The sequence below is a fragment of the Tamandua tetradactyla genome, chromosome 18 (genome assembly GCF_023851605.1).
Source record: "Tamandua tetradactyla isolate mTamTet1 chromosome 18, mTamTet1.pri, whole genome shotgun sequence".
Lineage (NCBI taxonomy): Eukaryota > Metazoa > Chordata > Mammalia > Pilosa > Myrmecophagidae > Tamandua > Tamandua tetradactyla.
The window spans coordinates 42,383,809-42,403,628 of NC_135344.1; the positions used below are offsets into that span (position 1 = coordinate 42,383,809).

The following is a 19,820-nucleotide window of genomic DNA, read 5'->3' on the forward strand; positions in this document are numbered from 1 at the left end:
TCTTTCCCTATTCTTCTGGAGTCTTTATGCTGTACAAGTAATAAAGAAATCATTTGCTGAAAGTTTCTGTTGTGCCCTGACTCTGTGTTCCCACAATGCACCGCTGTAGCAATGTGCTCCACAGTAGGTATTGGGGTTCAGGAAGTAGTCAGAGTTTTGGTTAGGACACCTGGGTGGATAATAATGCCATTTACTGGGATGGGGGAACGGGAAAGAAGAGATAATAATGATTTCCATTGCAGTAAAATAGAGTTTGAAGTGCCATGGTACAGTCCATTGGAAAGCTCTAAGCTGGAGGTATAGATTGGACTTCAGAGGAGACATTTGGCTAATAATAAAGGTAATAATTGACTCAATGGGAGTTGATTTGAGGTTGCCCAAGGAGGAAGTTTAGAGTGAAAGGAGGTATGGACAAGGCCGTGAAGAAAACCGTATTTAAATAATAAGCACAACAATCAAAGAAAATGAAGGAAACTGAGTAGAATTCAGAGAGATGGAAAAAAAAAATAAGAGCAGTTTGGAGAAATAGATGTCAAAGGGAGAAAACTTTTCAAGAAAAAGGGTATTGTCAACAGTGTCAAAAGCTATAAAAAGGACTATAAAGAGAAATCTGTTGTATCTGGTAAATATCGAAATCTTGCAAAAGCAGCTTTAGTGGAGTTGTGGTGGCCATGTCATATTGCCTCACTTTGAATCATAAGTGGGATATTAGGCACAGAGTTAGGGTAGCTTTATCAAGAAACTTGTCTTGATTGAGGCATTTTGAGTCATTTCTATGCTAACAGTAGGTGCCTATAAATAAAAGCCTAATGATATAAGAGAGAATATGGATGCTTGAAGAAGGATTTATCTAAAAAAGAGTTAAGTTCTTCAGAAAGAAGATTTCCTTCCCATATGCAGAAAAGAGAGTGAGACAAGCATATATGGATAAATTATAGCCTAATAAGTGACTAACTTAAATATTAAAGCAGTTATATTATTTCCTGTTTGATTTGGTTAGAAAGGGATGACCATTTCTTTGAACTGCATCAATGTCTCATTTCTTTGGAGACTCTGCGTGAGGAGACAGAATTATCTAGAAGAAAGTACAAGGACCAACCAAAAGGTAAAGACACACAGAGAACAGATGAAATTCTGTTCACATAAACAAATATGTAGCAGGCCCATAGTCCTATACATTTCCGAGCAGAGGTCTAAGTGATGAATCTATGGGCAAGAAAATCAAGTATCAGAACACATACACTTGTCTCCCTAACTTCAAGACAACCAATCTACTCAGCATAAAAAATCCATTAACCTGAGCGACTAACAATTTATAGACAAAGAAAGTCTGACAAACTTAGACTTTTCACTTTGTAGCTGATGGAGTTGGTGTCCTGTAGACTCATGAAAAGATTTATTTTATTAAACCAGACTTTTTCCCAACCCCCATCATACAAATACCCACATTTTTATTTTTCCTGTGTTAAAACCATAAAAGACCAATTTATCAGCTCCCCAGAAAGGGTGATAGAAGCCATAGGAAAAGAGAATGCTTTTTCTTTCTTGGCATAAGAACACTTTTGAATTTACTACAGTATGTGAGCACGCTTACAGCCTTTCCAATATAACATTAGAGTGTGAAAGAGAAAAGGCAGCGATCACCCTGAGAGAAATGCTATTGAGAATAACTGGAAAAAAGTCATCTTCTTCATGGTAAGATTCACAAAGTAATTCCATGGCAGAAAAGTCAAGGTAAATATTTACTCCAAGTATCTTAGAACCTGCAGGAGGCTAAAACCTTCAGTGTTTCTATTTTAATATTTATCATATCCTTTTGTAAATTAGTTTCACGACCATCATTTCCCAAAAAGTCACTATTTGAGGAAATTGATGTATTGGGGCCATCCTATATGGCCGATATGAAACAAAGCTTTTTTTTTTTTTTTTTTCCTTTTCAATAAGGAGAAAAATGTCCCTAGTGGCCCTTTGGCATAGAAGAAAACCAACTTTTTTGTATATGCCCTGAGTTCCCCACCCAGAGTTTGGGTCACCTACATCCTATGAGAATGTGGAGGAAAACAGAAGAAAGCAATCCCTGTGAGGAAAGGTTCAGAATGAAGGGGCTGTGGCTAAATCACTGAAGAATGAAATTTGATTGTTACAACTTATTATGATTTTTCAGGACCCGAAGACACAAAGCTCCTAAGATAAGGCTGTAAAAAAGCCATGTGATTTTTTTTCTTTTGCTCTCTACCCCTTCTGCCACTAACCTCAGTCTCATGTTCTTTACCTGATTCTATAATAATTTAGCTTCTGTGTAACAATTTTGAATTTATTTATTCAAGAGTGCAAAATTGTTAATCATTTACAAATCCAGAATCAAGCAATGAATTCACTGTGTATTAAAAGAAGTATCTTTGGGGTATGTATGCAGGTGTGTATGAGTGTATATAGAAACTCTTTCTACCTTAAAATTCTGAAATCAACAAAGTTGAAGATTAATTATATTTCAGAAAAGAATAAATGTAACAAGAAATGGAGGTGCAGATGGCTGTACTCTCCTCCCTTTTAGAAACCAGGAGACACTGTAGAGAAAGGAATACACAAATAAAGCAATCAGGGGGCAATGAAAGACATGTGTGTAAACCTTGAACTAATGGTCATCTATTTTATCATGTTTTTTGAGGCAAAAGTTTAAAATTATAGGTCAGACAAGGTGCAGGATTTGAATTGTGCCTTCGACATTTAGTATTAGTATAATCTTGAACAAGCTACATTATCTCAAAGAAGAATAGCTTCCTTATCAATAAAACTGAGGCAATAATATGTACCTTACTGAGTTGTCAACAAGGTCAAATAAAAACAAGCTGTGAATATCATTTTTATATCATACAATCTTATACAAATAGTATTAATATTACATGTTTAAAATTTTTCCAAATCGATATAATCTTAAGAATATCGGTCACATTTGATTTATAAAAGAGATATGTGGATGGCTTGAATCCCCAAATACCTTATTGACAGAATAACACCAAAAGGGAAACATTACTAAAAGGGGCTTTGTCCAGTCTTTACTTCATGGTTGGGAAAGAATTGGCACCTGATCATTCCATTACCGCCAATGTTTCTAGCGGTGATATGGCATTGCTATTAAAAATTGATCATCCATAATCTTCTGCTGGTGTAGCAGCCACTATATCCCCTTCAGGTGGCCGTGGTTTTGCAGGGAGGACAGTCCTACTTCTTCAGGTTGAACTTAGCCATATGCTCTCTCCAGGCTGCAACAGATCTGAACCAGAACGGCCATCTTTTTTACTTCTTGTCAATTCACATCCCGGGAGAAGCCAGATTTTCTCCTAACTTCCTTGCCCTGTGCAGGCACTCTCTTGTCCTTTTATGGGACACAAACTTCAGTGAATTTGGAGTGATTTACTTTTGTAAGAACGTCTAATAAAATCATTCCAGTTAATTTCATACTTACCTTTCAAGGGGATCCATGTTTACCATCTCCAGAAGATTTTCTGTTCTCTTTTACTGAAGAGAAAACCTTAAATTTAATATCACCGCTTCAGTAGGATACTTAGATAAGTTGGCTTGCTATAGATCAAGAATTTTGAAGACCTCATGTATTAGTTGGGTAATGCAAACTGTTATAACAAACAAGCCCTAGATAATTTCTATTGTGCTTAGCACAAAAGACATTTATTTCCTTCACATTTAATAGTCCAGTGTGACACCAACATTTCATGGTCCTTCATTTTCTGCCTATGAAGGGAAGTGATACTGAAAGGCTGAACATCAGAGAGATGCTGAATGATACCGGTAACACTGGTATCACATGGGAACAACTAGTAATTCCCATGATCCAATTTTGTGAGATTGCAGATTATTGCAACTACTCTCAGTGAATTTATTTGGATTAACATATGTTTATTGAGATAAGTAATTAGTTTAAAGTGTGTGCCCTTTAGGTGCTCACTGTATTTACTTTGAATAAAGTTGCGTGCATGATTTTAAAATCTGCCGCTGGTTTCTTCTCTCACACATTTTCTGATACACAGGTGAGCAGTACATGGAATTCAATGAAAGAACACATGTAATAAAAGGAGAATATTTCTGCCTTTTGGTTTTTAGATTGTGATTTTTATTCTCTTAAAGAACTATGATGCAACTTTTCCAAACTTATCTGATACCACTTGCCCTTTTACTCTATAAATACAGCACAATCTTTCCAGGTTTCCAGGCTATATTATTTCCAGATTTTTCTTCTTTCTGTTTGCATAGCTGACTCTTTCTAACCTTTAAGAGTGGGCTCAATTTTTTTCTTCCTGATCCCAGATCAAAGTAACATCTCCCTAACTGCATCACTCTCTCTGGAACCTTTGCATTATAACATCCTATTAATTTTCCTCTTTGCTTTTATATAAACATCTGATATTATTTTAGACAAGCATGAATCTCTGGTTCCATATTCACATATTCACTTGTTCTAGAACTGTAACTTTCTGCTTTCTTCTTCTAAAATTGAATTTAATTACTGTTAAGAAAGTTCTAGGTCTCATTTCACTCGGTGGTAAAAATGCTACCACAGTACATTTAGAAACACCCCTCCCTCTTCCCCTTCCCTCCCAGAACTTGGATTGCAGCCAAATTTTAAGGTCTTACCAAATGCCCCTGAGTAGGTGGTGGTACATGGTGGTGAATGGACGCATCTCTTTATTTGTTCTTTTCTCTGAAAACCAATGAAGTTTAAGCTTCAAGAACGCTTCCATGGCCTTGTACCCAATTTTGTATTATTTATATTAATGTGAAATCCCCAAATTATGTGAGCTGCAAGCCCCACAAAACCTGAATCTATTCTCGAATAGTATCCTTAGAAAAGCCATATCACTAACCACCCTATCTTGCACTGGTTAATGTATCCATAGGGGTATCATTTTCATTTGGGGGGCTTTAACTTAAGAGGAATAGTAGCAAATTGCTTGCTCTGATAACTCGGTCATTGGAGGGACGCTTGACATGTCTACTAATATGTTTATCCCAAATAAAGGGAGCCTATGGGACCACGGTATTAAAAAGACTGATTGTCTCTGGCAGAAGCAAGAAGCAATACATTTTGATAACTCCGAAAAAAAATTAAAGTGAAAAAGAAGGAAGTGAGTTTATTGGGTACTAGATATGTGCCAGACACATTTCCTTTCCTCATAACTCCTCACACACTGCAAAATACATGATAAATATTATTCATATCTCTCTCTTTAGAGTAGAAAACTTCAGAGAGATTGAATCTACTTCCCAAGGTCACTTATCTAGCAAGTAGCCGAGCAGACACTCCCAATTCTTCATCGCTTTAATTCTCTCCTTGTACCATACCATCTGGAAAGGGTCTCTGGTACATGATGAGCTTAAGAATAACACTGTCATGTAATAGGAACATTTCATTTATGCTTTTGACAATGAAATAATTATATTCTTACCATTTTAGGTGAATTTTGTGTTTAGACATAGTTTTGAGACAACTTGTATCTTTCAACCATAACAATAAAGCAAATAGACAAATGAAACAGAAGCACAAATAAGTTGATGCATGCACATAAATTACCTTTTGAATGGGAAAGGAGGGGAAAAACTGTCGATACTGCAGTGCCACTTGTGTCTATATGAGAACTATCTTGAAGCAAGAGAATGAAAATAAGACCGGCTTGTAGAAAACAAATGGGGGTGGCAGGGGTGAGCATCTTATGGCCAGAGAAGAGAAAGCTGCTTTGGAGAGAGGGATAAAGGGAGCAATATAAAAAACTAACTCACAATGGAAGGAATCAAAATAAAATAAAAATGAAGCTCTGCCATTATTTTGAGTCCCCAAAGGAGCACGCAAAACAACAACTTGCTGTCAGAATGGAACTCTGAGTGTTCCCATCAGAACTAAGTTACATTAAACAGGAGAAGCTCTGGTGGTATTATGCTGCTGTCATTTCTTGGTAAATCCATGTCATTAGCATTGATTTCTCAAGGAGAGATTAAAAGAGGTTTAGTTAGGAGAGTAAGGCAGGAGTGGATATTATCCCAGCCAATGCAGCTCTGGGTCTCAGAGATGACATTTTCCTCTCTGCTTCATTAACTTGCAGAGCTTGTTGAGCTTTGGCTGTTTCTAATTAATTCTTTTACTGGCTTTTTTGAATGTGTATCATCGCTGGCAAACCATATAAAATGAAGAAATCTCTCTAAGGTTTTACCCTTTTAATTATTATTTTTATTGCTTAAACGAAGCTCCAGAATTGCTAATGTTGACATTTTGGTTTATTCTAGTCATTAGAGTTTTCAAAGGGGGGCAAAAAGAAAAAAAGAAAGAAAGGAGGAAGAGTTAAGGAGGGGAAGTGGTGTTGCGTGGAGGGAATGAGGTGTGGTTGGCTCTCAATTGCAGAGACATACCCTGAGAAAGGAAAAACAAGCAGCTCTGCCAAAAGTGACCTCCTTTAGGTTTTTGCCCTTTTTAAAAAGAGAAGAAAACGAAACATCGTTAGAGGTATTTCCTCATAGTCTCTTATGCCAGCCAGTGCTCAGATAAAACAGACCTTGCTGTTGCCTGTGCCATTTGTTTTTTTTAAAGAAAACTTTTTTTTATTGTCAAATACAACATATATACAAAGAAAAGAAAGAAAAAGCAATGATTTTCAAAGTATACTTAACACATTTGCTTTTATTTCAGCAAGTATTCCCAACAAATATGGTACACAATTATTATTGAGTGTTTTTTCTTTTCATTTGGATATTACAAATACAGAGAATAACTCTAGGAGAAAGAAACTTCAATTAAAGCAAATTAATTGACAAATTCGATCTGCAGGCTTAGAGAGCAGCTGCGCGGAAAAGTCACTGCTGGCAGGCCTAATAGATCGGTTTCAAGCAATGTTAATTGAACACCTATGTAAAAAGCACCATGCTGGACATGTGTATAAATGCTCAAGGATGTGTGTGTGAGGGGGGAGGGCGTTACAAGAAATTCCAGAGAAATCTACCTTTTGGCATTTTACATCAAGTTTGTAAAATTAGAAAGGCTTAAATGAAAGCGTAACACTTGTTATTACCTATACTTTCTTTTTCACATATTGACAAGCAATTTGATTTACAAGTCCATTTTTGAAGTTGGGAGGCATTTTTCCTGTAGAAATGTGTTTTCTACATGGTGCTTTCATTCCCAAGCCACTCACAAATGCCTATTTAAGTAATAATGCCGTTGAACTATAGTATTGCCCCAATAACACTATGAAAACTAAATACAGAACACAGCGTTGTTTCTATGGGATAATGCACTCAGATTTTAAATTTGCATCTCCAGGAATGGGTCTCTGCCCGCTGTGGTGGAAGGGCAGTTATCTTAGCTCCATGGCCTTCCGTTCCCTTTTAGTGGGTGTGAATAGCTTCAGCGAGGCAGGGGCTGGAGACACAGAGGAAGTGGTACCTGAAGGCCGGTGGGGAGGTTTCAGAACCCTTCGGTGAGGAGTCTGCAGAAATTGAGACTTCTGGTCTATAATAAACCCTGGGGGCTTGTCCTGATCTGGCTGGCCCCTGAGTGCCAGGGGGTTTTTCATCTGTGAACCCCAAGAAAAGGCTTAGTTTCCCTTCTTGCTGTCCCCCAGAAGTGGTCTCACACTTCTCTCTTCTTATCTCATCCCAGAATGGATCGCAAAAAATTTCTAAGCTGTTTTTGCTTCTTTTTTTCCCTTTCTGTAAACTACTTAGGTGAAGGCAAGAAAGATGTGAAATAAAAGATTCTTTCCCCCTTCTACTTCCACACCCACCTCCTCTTTTCTTCAGTGCCTTTTCTCATATTGTAGCTTACCCTAGAGAAAAAGCCTAAGTCTATGCAGAATAATTTGCATTTCAAAGAACAAACAGAAACCAGTCATGCCACCTTATCTAGAGAAGAAGAGAATCAGGGTGATAAAACAATATATATACTTAAAAGAAGACATATTTTCTGACTGCTTACTATATGTCAAGTGGTATCATAGGTCATTTGCATGCATGAACTCTCTTAATCTTAACAATAATTCTAAAAGGTATATACAATCATGTAGCTTTGTAGGTGCTGACAGTTTCTGAGAAAGGAATGACGCTTAAGAAAGCTGCTGTGGAAACCGGTTTACAGACTAGGACACCCCAAATCCAGGATGCTAAGTAAAGCTTTCCTAAGGGGTACGTTATTGCCCTGGGGACTGCCTTAAAGTCCCACAAACGGGGGCCTTAAGACGAGAGAAGTGTGCAGTCTCACAGCTCTGGAGGCTAGAAGTTTGAAATCAAGGTGCCATCAGGACCATGTTTCCTCTGACATCTGTAGGGAGGAACCTGTTTTATTCTCTCTCTCTCCTGGCTTGCTGGCCATTAATTGCATTTTCCTCTCTGTCTGTGTTCAATTTCCTCTTCTTATAAGAACACTAGTCACATTGGATTAAGGGCCCGCCCTACCCTGGTATAACCTTATTTTAACTGCCCCAATTCCAGCTGTAACAACTCCATTTCTAAATAAGGTCATATTCTGAGGTACCGGGATCAGGACTTCAACACGTCTTTCCAAAGGACCCCACTCAACCCCAATCAGTGCGTTTGCTGCTTTCCTCCAGACTCCTCTTCCTCCTAATCAACAACAGTTAGTTCTGTCTCTGCAATTCTGAATTGATTCTAGAATCTAGCAAGAAAAGATGGGTGGAATGACTCTTAGAGCATCACCTTAGGTATGTAGAAAAATACCTTTTTCTTAACTTTTTTGGTAATTTTACTTCATGTCCAAATATGATTCTCCACTGCACCTAGTTGTTGGAAAATTTAGCACAGTTGCTCTTGAGTTCCTCCAACATAGTATGGGATTAAAAGATCTTATGCCTGGGTGGGAGAGTTGAGCACCCCATTGTCTGTCTACACAGCTGACCTCAGAGACATCTGCCATGACTGTGCATGTAATTGCTTCAGATACCAGCGCTCCATGCTGCTTTGGATTCATGCTTGAAGCTTATACATTTTGACTAAGTCTGTGAACCCGTAGCCCAGGGACCACACAGCTTGTTGCCATTCCACTTGAGGTCTTATTATTAACCAACAGTGCTATCCAGGGACCCCAGTCTCATGACTCTGGGGCCAAAAGAACTTTCTCTCCCATCTCCAACACAGCATGGGAGACCTCTTATTGAGGGGTAGGAGCAGGAGGACAAGTACATTCTTTCTTCACATTTCTTCTTACTGCTTCTTTCAGCCATATCCTGATGCCACTTGATCTTTGAAAGTGCTTTACCTGCCCTGAAGGATTTGATATTTTGGAAAACAAAAACTGAAAACACCTACTAGTTTCTCAAAACTCACCCCCTAAATATGTTAACAGAGTCAGAGAACAAGTTGAATGAAAGTTAAGAGAAAAGGTGGCAATGAGGAAGACCAAGCAAAACTAATGATTTCTTAATATTTCAGAATGTTTTCCAATCACAGTAAGAATGAGGAGGGATTCCCACGCAGTGGTACAAATGCAGGGGAAGGGAAAAGGTAAGGGGAGCTAACCCTTCTGTGGTTTCAGTATTTAGTGGATATGGCATATCGGTAGCCCCAGTGTCTATGAGGGAGGTGTAGGCTATCCCTGTCCATTATGTGATGAAAGTTGAAATGGAAAAAACAGATGGTGAAATTGAGCAAGGACATGGGGCTTTCTCTGGGTTTAGCAAGATAAAGGAGATTTAGAAAGGCAGATAATAGGAACAAAGACATACTAGATAGGAACCACAGAATAGAGACCTCTGAAGTTAAAAATAAACACTGGAGTTGCAGACCCCAGTGTGAGTAGGTCAAGTACAGTCCATCAGCAGGACATCATAATCGAACCCTCCCTGGGACAGCATGGGCTTCAGATTTGCCCTCTTGTCCTGGCTCGACCACAAACTGTCAGTGGGACCTCAAGCATGGAAATCAGATTTCTCCTGTAGTACAAGGAAATTGCATTTGTGAATACATTGGCTACCTCTGCAGCTGTATGTTGTAATACTGAAAGTTTGGTCTGCCATCTAGATATTGGGCATGCAAATTGCCAATCTTTCTAACTAGGAGTTATGAAATGAGCATATTCAGTGAGCTCAGACTAATGTGGGGAAATACTCTTTCACACACATATGCACAGACGCACAGTTTTAAATGCTCCCTTATATCAAGGAGTTTTCATTCTCAGGGTAAAAAAAACACAATTAAAAGGGAAAACACCAAGCAAAATACTTTCTTTCATTTTCTGGCCTGATTTCAAAAGTCCCCTGTTCTAGTTTGCTAGCTGCCGGAATGCAACACACCAGAGATGGATTGGCTTTTAATAAAAGGGGATCTATTTTGTTGGTTCTTCAGAGGAAAGAACCAACTAACTTTCCACTGAGGTTCTTTCTTACATGGAAGGCACAAGATGGTCTCTGCTGGTCTTCTCTCTAGGCCCCTGGGTTCCAACAACTTTCCCCGGGGTGACTTCTTTCCGCATCTCCAAAGGCCTGGGCTGAGCTGCTAGTGCTGAGATGAGAAATGCCGAGCTGCTTAGGCTGTGCTACATTGCACTCTCTCATTTAAGCACCAGCCAATTAAGTCAAACATCACTCATTGCAGCAGACACGCCTCCTAGCTGACTGTAGATGTAATTGGCAACAGATGAGGTTCACGTACCATTGGCTTATGTCCCCAGCAACAAGACTACGTATGCTCACCTGGCCAAGTTGACAACTGAATCTAACTAACACATCCCCCTACTCTTCTTTCATTACTAGCTTAGCCTCAAAACTTAATTTTTGGGCTCTACCTCTATTGTTCTGATCTCCCAGCTCTGTGAAATTAGTCCCAGTGAGACTGTGGCCCTGAGTATTGCGTGCACAAATGACCCACCGCGGAGCTGGGGCAGCTTGTGTGGCTGCTCTAATGAACCAATTCTCTAAGAAGAGAGCCACTGGCATAGAGTGCTTGTGTGTTTCTGCATAGCACAAATTTATTTTTCCAGTTACTGAACTGCCCTACTCTAAAGAGTTTATTTTCATTTCTCTGAGACGCTGGGCTCCATTGTGCAGCTCCCTCTTAATAAAACCCAAGAGTTTGTGGCCTGAAACAGCATCTGCTCTTCTCATTGAAATATCACGTTGTTTGCTAAAAGTATCTACTGCTTTACAAAAGAGATTTCTTCTTTGAAAAGACATCTTCTCTGAAAATGCTTTTACAATGAAATAATCAAAATGATTTGTGGGTTTATAAAGAGGGGAGGATCATTTAGCATCAGGCAAAATTACTTGGCTCCCATAGATCCTGAGATTTATTTTAATTGTTTTCCAATGGTGTTTTTTTTTTTTCCTTGCCTTCTTTGTGGTGCAGGGAAGAATTAGAAAGGAGGATGAACCTGTTTGCACTTGGATTTGTCCTTACATGACCATCAGTTGTCCTGGCAAAGGAAGACAGTGAGTTTAAGGGCATGCTGGAAAGCAGTTCATCTAGAAGAAAAGAAATTATAGATTAAAAAAAAAAAATTGCCAGAGTAGTTTTAGTCAAAGCCTTTGACTTTCATCAAGATCATAATAAGTAAAATACAGAAATGATCCTGTGTTTATAAGTGTCTGAGTTTTGCAGGAGGGAAGCAGAGAGTTGGTGATATAAGGGGTGGAATTTGCTGGTGAGTAAAACTTCTGCCAGGCAGGTGGCTAAATCTTGACAAAGTGCCAAAGCACTTAACAGCAGCCACCGTTGCTCAAGGCACTCTTCCATGCTTTTAATTTTTTCCAGACTGAAATACCTTGAGCCAAAGGAGCTGGCAGCAACTGCCATCAAGGGAGAGTTATACAAGTGACAGAAAGAGAATTTGAGCAACTGCCTGAGCCAGGTGAGGCACTGGTGGGCCTTCCGGTGATGGAGAAATGGCAAAGAGTGTAGTGAATGGGTGGGGGGGTGGAGGAACATGAGGGATGTGGTGAGCGGGGTGTCTGCTCTTTAATCTTCACAGAGGTTATATAGAGAGCAGAGGCCTGGTTATCTCTGGACCTGGGATTGTGCCTGTTACTTCACTTGGTATGTCCCGGTGGCAGCTACATAGACATAAATATTGACTATTGATTTAAAATGTGGAATATGATCCTGGCGCTAGAGAGGGCTAGAAGGTCAAGAATAGACTGAATTAAACCAGGGGGTGAACTGTGAGTAGTGGCACTTTGCACTTTGTCTTCTAAAAATTGGGAAATTGACTCTGGAAGTCTGGATTCCAATTCCAGCTCTACTCTGTCTGATAATATGACCTTGCCCAGGCCAGGTAGCCTCTCCAGATCTCAATTTCTTCATTTGTTAAAAAACATCAATAACAAAAACAAATGGCTAAGAGTAATTAGATCATGTTGAATATGACTTCTAGGTCTGATACTGTATGTATTTTTTTAGGAGACACTTTCAAAACGGCAGGTGTTCAGGGAGGGCGAAGAAGCGGAGCATGTTATGATTAAAACTAAGACATAAATATAATAATTGCAATTGGACATTCCAGCATCAGAGAGGTTACCTGTCCACAGGGGTAAGTGAGCTATTACAAAACATACCCCTGAGTCTTCATTAATAGAAACATGATTGAGAATTTATTCTGAAACTCAAGCAATACACAATTTTGTCTGTAAATGTGCCATGACGAAATGAGAGCCATAAGCAGGAACCGCTTTGAAAGAGCTTGATAGTTTTTGGTAAGTTTAGCAGGACTTATGGTTTTATTTGTTTGTTTAGCACCGGAATGAAACTCCCATGAGTCTTTTCTTCTTCCTCTGTCCTATTTGATATCTCTGCCCATCCCCAGAAGGCTTGTGGATAATCTTAACGCCCAGCTTGGAACAGGGATTCATTGAGAATGAAATAGACAATATCTATTCTTGGAAGTCTACAGAGTACAGGGAAACCAGCACATGGCCACCAGTGATGTGACTATGAGTTATCTGGAAAAGGGACCAGGCTTAGAAAACAATTCTTTCACCTTCTCCAAAAAAATAGAAAAACCAACTCCATAGAGCAAAACCTTTCTTCCAATACCTTGTAATCATGCTGGGGTATAAATAAAGGTAGACAAATATTTTCTGAAATCAGTTTGAGGAGGGGATATATAAGCAGTAGGTGCTATTACAATGGTTCCTAGGTTTGGGGCTAGAACATCAATTTTGTTACCAACTAATTCTAAAATAAAAGCTCAAGTAAGATTTTGTCAGAGAGTGTATGATTTTATTTATTTAATTTTTATTATTAAAGATTTACAGTCAATCCTAACAGGAAATAAAAAACAGCAGCATGATAGAGAAAAAAAAAACCACTATTCCTGCAATTAAGGAAATTGAAATTCTGGGTTTTTAGCCATGGGTAACTCAGTGTCACTGAGCTTCATTTTTCTTTTAAATAGATTGTAAAATAATGGGAGACATAACAATGACCTCTAAAGACCTTTACAATCCTATTTTCTTCAATGGCCTATATTAAATTATTAAATTATATGGTACACATCACATATGCATGGACTATACAAGGCCAATGGGACGTTCAATATGAGACTATGGAAAATGAGGTTACATAGATAGGGCTGGGCCATCCTATGGAAAACCTTGAATCCCAGGATGTATGATATTCCAATCTGGTGCGCTTAATTTCCTCTTCGATTAATCACACACAAGGGAGTTGCTGGGGAAGACAGATATGAAAGACTAGGGGAAGTGTTCATTACTGCAATAGTCACATTCTTACAGCAATCTGGTTCCCACACAACTCATGTTAAAACATAGGATTCTCTCTTATTTTCACCCAAAGCAAGTTAAATGACATAGTCAGGAGTTGAACCCAAATCTCACAATCAGACTTTTAAAGTTTAAAATCCTCTAGTTTAAGAAGCCAAATGCAATGTTACTTTGACAAAATATGTGGTTCAAAAATCTTTTGAAAGGTTTAAAATCCTCTAAGAAGCCAAATTCAATGCTACTTTGACAAAATATGTGGTTCAAAAATCTTTTTCTTAACATTTTGAAAACAGACAGATTTGGCCGTGCTATTTTTCAGGTATATGACTAAATTTCCCTTCAAAAATATATTTTTGTCATTGTCCCTCTGAGCTCAGCAAATTATAATACTTTCAAAATCTGGGTTCTTTGAACTCACTTTCCAGTTTTCTTAACTATTATCTCTTTTTCATAGTAAAATTCTCCCCTAGATTGGGTCCTAATACTATCCAGTCCTTTTTGCTCTCCTTAAACAATAACCTGAGCTACATGGTGCCTTATCTCTGGTGGCAGTTTTCTTATTTATTGTTCTAACATCCCAAGTTGCAGAGAATGCAAATTCCATGAGAGCCTCATAATAAGTCTGGTGACTTCACCATCTCACCATTTTCAGCATTAATGTGAATCTAGCCCTGCCCTCCTCCTATCCCAGGATACCCAAACACATAATTGCTATTGCTGGCTCTTTTAGCAGTAGTTTGTAATTGATATTCTAGGTACTATCATAAAATTGTAACTAATTTTAAGTGATGTCTTGCATGCATCCCTATATGGCCTCTCATTTTTAATACCTTTTTATGCCATTGTGTTTTACTGGACCTGTGCTCTGTCTTAATTGTTGCATTGTTTATAAGGCATTATGCCCCATATTTTCTCACAAGGAAAAGTTAGAATAAGAAGATATGACTGAATATTTTTAAGAATATTCATAGCAGTACATCAAGTTCAGGCCAATATCACATTAAGCTTATAATAGTTCTGTATTCATTAAATAGGCCTTTATTAAATCAGTCCTGAACTAGACCAATGCTTTATTAAAGAGAATATGAGACAGTGTCTATCTTCAATAAATTTACATTCAAGAAACATTTCTGATTAGAAAAAAAAAACAGCACTTTTTAGAAGTCAGTTGTGGTAGGTTGTGGGAGATGGTCAAAAGTTCTTTTCTTTGACTCCTCTTGAATTTGAGTGGGCTGTGTGACTGCATGATAAAAGAATGTGGTAGATGTAACACTGTCAGTTTATGACCCTGGATTTTAATAGACTAGAAACCAGTTATCATGCTATGAAGAAGCCTTAGCAGCCTCCTGGAAGCACTCATATAGAAAGGAACTACGGAACTAATTGTTCTTGATGGCAAGAATAATTCAATTTCCGGCTAATAGACAATGCCAACTTGCCAGCCATGTGAGTTAGCCATTCTGGAAATGGGTTTTCCAGCTTCAGTCAACCCATTTGAACTCCCTCTAGTGGAGCACAGACAATTTACAGTCACAAAGCCCTGCCCAAATTGCACATTGTGAGCAAATACATGATTATTTTCCTTTAATCCACTAGGTTTGGAGGTAGTTTGTTAGGTAGCAAAAGATAACCAAATACCCCTCTTCACTCCAAATGTCCATTCAAATTTCTCTTCAAAACTTACCTCCTTAGGGTGGTGCAATGGTAGCTCAGTGACAGAATTCTCGCCTGCCATGCCAGAGACCTGGGTTGCATTTTTGGAGCCTGCGCATGCCAAAAAAAAATAATAAAAAAAAATACTTCCTTGGAGCTGTCTTTCCTGACCACCCTACCTAAAATAACATGCTGCTACCCCAACTATTTCTTCTTATCTTACTTTATTTTTTTTGTCATGGTATTCACTTCCATCTTAATTATTATATGTATGTATGTATTTATTTTCTTTTGCTCCACCATAATATAATATCCATGAGCAAAGGGATTCTCTCTTTTTCATCATTGTACCCTAGCTTTTTAGACTAGTGCCTGGCACATTCTATATTCTTAATAAATATTTGTGCTTGAGTTGCTCAGAGAAGGGAATGAGAATAGTGACTTCTCCAATTCATGAACAAGAAGGAGTTATTTCATAAGCTGGGCTGGAAAGTACAAGTAGAATTTGGGGAACTGAATATAGGGAAGGAGAAGGAAAAATTGATTTTCCAGTTGCGAGAAATAGAATAAATACTAGTTCAAGAAAGAGAAAGGGCATGATATAGACAAGAAAATTATGTTGACTATTTTGAATGGAAAAGATGATGTATGACCATGTAAAATAATATTTTCATTTCACACTAGTGACCACTCATTTCTATAAAGTGTCCCCCTCAATTGTGGCCGCTATCCCCCAAACTGGCCCCTAGTGCTCCCCTTTTTCTGGTATTCATACAGAATAGGGCTGACCTACATAACCAGGAGGATATGGTGGTATTGATAATGTATGGCTTCTGAGACCATATCTCAAAGGACAATACAGCCTCTGCCCTGTTCCCTCAGATCACTCACTCTGGGGGGAAGCCAGGCCCATCTCATAAGGATGCTCAGCAGCCCCATGATTAGGTTCATGAGGTGAAGAATTTCGGCTTCCTTCACAACGGCCATGTGGGTGAGCCATTTTGGAAGCAGATCTTCTGGCCCTATAAAATCTTTCCAATGATTGCAGTCCCAGATAGTAACTTGACTGCAAGCACATGAAAAGACCTTGAGCCAGAACCATACAGATAAGCTGCTCCCAAATTCCTGACCAACAGATTGTGAGATAATACATTCTTATTGTTCTTTTAGGTTCTAAATTCTTGGGTGATATTAACACAGCGATAGATCGTCTCTATACTTGGATTTCTTCTTAACATTCTCTTCTGGTCTCCCTCGTCTGGGCTGCTCCTGAGTTTCCCTTGTACTATCTTCTGTCTGCATTTTCAATGGTGGTATTTCCCAGGTGATAATTTTGGACCTTCTCTCTTTTTTCCATATATAAAATACCTTAGGGAGTTCTCTTCCACTTCATGATTTCAGTGACTACCACTATGTTGTCATTTCCCAAATCCATATTTTCATCCAAAAATTTATTCTGAGTTATAAATCATTTATCAGGTTCCTTTTGGATATGCCCACTCTTTAAACAGAGTATTTCTAAAGCTAATCTGGTATTTACCTTCTCCACCAAAATATGCATTCTAAGTGGTATTCCTTGTCTGATGACAAAGAATCAGACAATCATCCAAATCAGAAATCCAGTTTTAAACAATCTGACTTGTGGTCTCAGTGCATTGTATTCTGTATTGGAATCTTCCTGAATTCTATATTACAATTTCTGAAATAACATGTGTGGTATTTTTTTTTCTTCTAAACATGTTCATCTCTTTGGGTGGCATATCTGCCAGGTAACCTTTATTTATCTGTTCCTCATCCTTCAAGAGGCAGTTTGGCCAACATTTTATCTTGAATTCTCTCCCTGAAATCTTAGATTCTGCTCGGCTCCCTCCTCTAGTCTCTTATTATACTCTGTTTCACTTACAAATTCTGTTTGCCCTTACATTGTACTGTACTTGCTTGAGTACTCATCTGTCTGCTCCACTGGACTCTAAGCAAATTGAGGTCACACCTACATCAAATTTGTTTCTGTGGGTTATTTGTTAGGTGCCTGAAACTGTAAGGATGCAATAACTGCTAGTTAAATGTTGAATGCATAAAGCTGAAAAGATGCATTGGGTCCTATTGCCAAAGACCTTGATTTCCAGACTAAGGGATTCAGAGTGTATTTCCTACACAAGTCTATACAGTCTTTCACTTCATTAATTAAATATTTCATGAGCATTTCTTTCAATGGTATTAATCACAAAAGGAATATAGAACTATGAAGTTAACAGAAAATATGGGATAAACCAATGGTGGGATGTAGTGTTCTCCAATGATCCATAAAAAGACAGTAGCAACTTTCTCTTTTAGAAAGATTTTTAGACAGGCAGAGGATAGGACTACTTGAGTTTTAATATCTCTTGCAGTCATATGATGCTATTAAGCATTCTGTCTAAAGGTTTATTGTTATGTTACAGGGACTACATTTCTAAACTGAGCAATTCCTGACCCGATTGTCTAGAAGCTTGTGAGTCACAGAGGCATAAATTCAGAGGCTTTACGTGTGGGTCATTTGTAATGCACAGTGCTTGCAACTTAAATTAGCATGGCTTTTACAGATCCCTTAATATGCATAATCTGACCCAATATTGAAATGGTCTTTAGAAAGATAGAGTATTAAGGGGAAAAATATATGTGAAGTGATTTCAGAAGATCTCCCAAGTGCTAACAGACTAATTTGAAGGGATTTAACTGAATTCTGATCAGAACCTCTCCAAATCTCTGTCACACCTAGATTTGGCCATCTGGCCACTCCATTTTAATATTTCCCAACCATGACTCAGCAGTGGGGGGGGGGGGGGGTTGGATTTGGGCTCAAAAATCATTTTTCCCTTTTAAAAGATTTAGACACTGAGCTAAAGAGAGAAAGCTTGATTTGTGTCTGGTTCACATTTCTTAAAAGAGAATTAGTGAAAACATCAAATACATGATTTTGTCTCTATGTGAGGTGATAATTTTATTCCAAATTACTATTTGGCATTCATATGTAATATGTTCATAATGGAAAATAATATTTAACTAGATCCCACTTATGAGCTGGATAAAGTGGAGATACAAAGGAGATATGGTTATTATCCTTAAAACATGAAAAGATTATTTCAAAGATAAGGTACATGAAATTAAGAGTCCAAAGCAATGCCTGATAATTGTGTATAGCAATTGGAATCAATTTCCAATTGAAGATAGGAAAACTGAGACCACATTATACTGGCACTTTAAATGTTTTATTTGATCTGACTACTACAATAATACTTCAAGGAATTTTAGCCCCATTTTCAGATGTGAAAATTGAGGTTATGAAATTGACCACATCTGAAAATGGAGCTCAGTTCTTACTCTAGTGATTATTTATTTTTCTAATTTGCCATTCTGTCTCTCACTAATTTTTTCATGAGTGAATGTAACATGAGTGATATAGAAAATAAACATTTGGGAATTTAAGAGAATTGAGTTTTCTATAAATTGTAAATAGGTTGATATCATAGCAGAATTATAGAATTGGCCCAGTCTTATAAGATGGAAAGGTTTCAAGAGAAGAAAATGCAGATGGTGTTTTGGGGTGGTGGTGGGGTGGTGTGGGGAGGGATAATCAGGATGGCAACAAATGGAGAAAGGGCAGAAATATAGATTGCAGTTAAGGGGGCCAATGGGAATTCTACTTCTGGTCCAGGAAATGAGTTGTTTGGGGGTAATAGTAAGGTAAATAACTGGAAAGGAAGGTTCTGCCTATGGAGGGTCCCAATATCAGGCTAAGGAGTTAGGAAATTAAAATACAATAAATAAATAAATATTTTTTAAAATTTTCTCTTGACAATGGAAAACATATTGAAATTTTAATAGAGATTATCGGATAGTACATAGCCTCTTGGAGGTGTATTGTATATAGATAGATTGATGGTACATAAATAGGCTGGAGACAAAGCACTATTTTTATAAATTAAAAATAAAATATTATAATGCAAATAATGTTGTCAGTCAGATGAAGAGGAAGAACAGATGCAAAAACCAAGACTGGACCCAATTCTGCTCCCCATGAGCGCTAAGCATAATTTTTGTGAATCACATAGGAATGGACCTTTCCCAAGCTATGCTCTGATGCTTCATTCCTGCGAAGAACATCCATAAAAAATTAATTAAGTCGGGCAGTGCGACCGTGGCTCAGGGGCAGAATTCTCACCGGCCAGAGACCGGGGCTAGATTCCTGATGCCTGGCCATTCAGGAATGGCCAGGCATCATTCCTGACTTATTGACAAATAAGTCAATAGTAACTCAATGCAATATGGAACAGGGGGGCAGAGGGAAAATGATTGCAAGTTTCCATTCCAATTTCATCATTGACATCCCCTGACCATAGGTCCCTGACAGCCCCAAAGCATTCTGCATTGCAGTTCACACAAACACATAAGCCCCTT

General features: G+C 38.2%; 1 long non-coding RNA gene across 1 annotated transcript; it reads right to left on the reverse strand.

Annotated features, from left to right (window-relative positions):
- Positions 1–10,959: 10,959 nt before the first annotated feature.
- LOC143662625 (uncharacterized) lies at positions 10,960–16,505 on the reverse strand. Its single transcript, XR_013165484.1, has 3 exons — positions 16,275–16,505; positions 15,415–15,494; positions 10,960–11,474 (listed from the first exon to the last, which is right to left on the reverse strand). It is a non-coding gene; the product is annotated as an uncharacterized LOC143662625 (long non-coding RNA).
- Between the last annotated feature and the right edge of the window lie 3,315 nt (positions 16,506–19,820).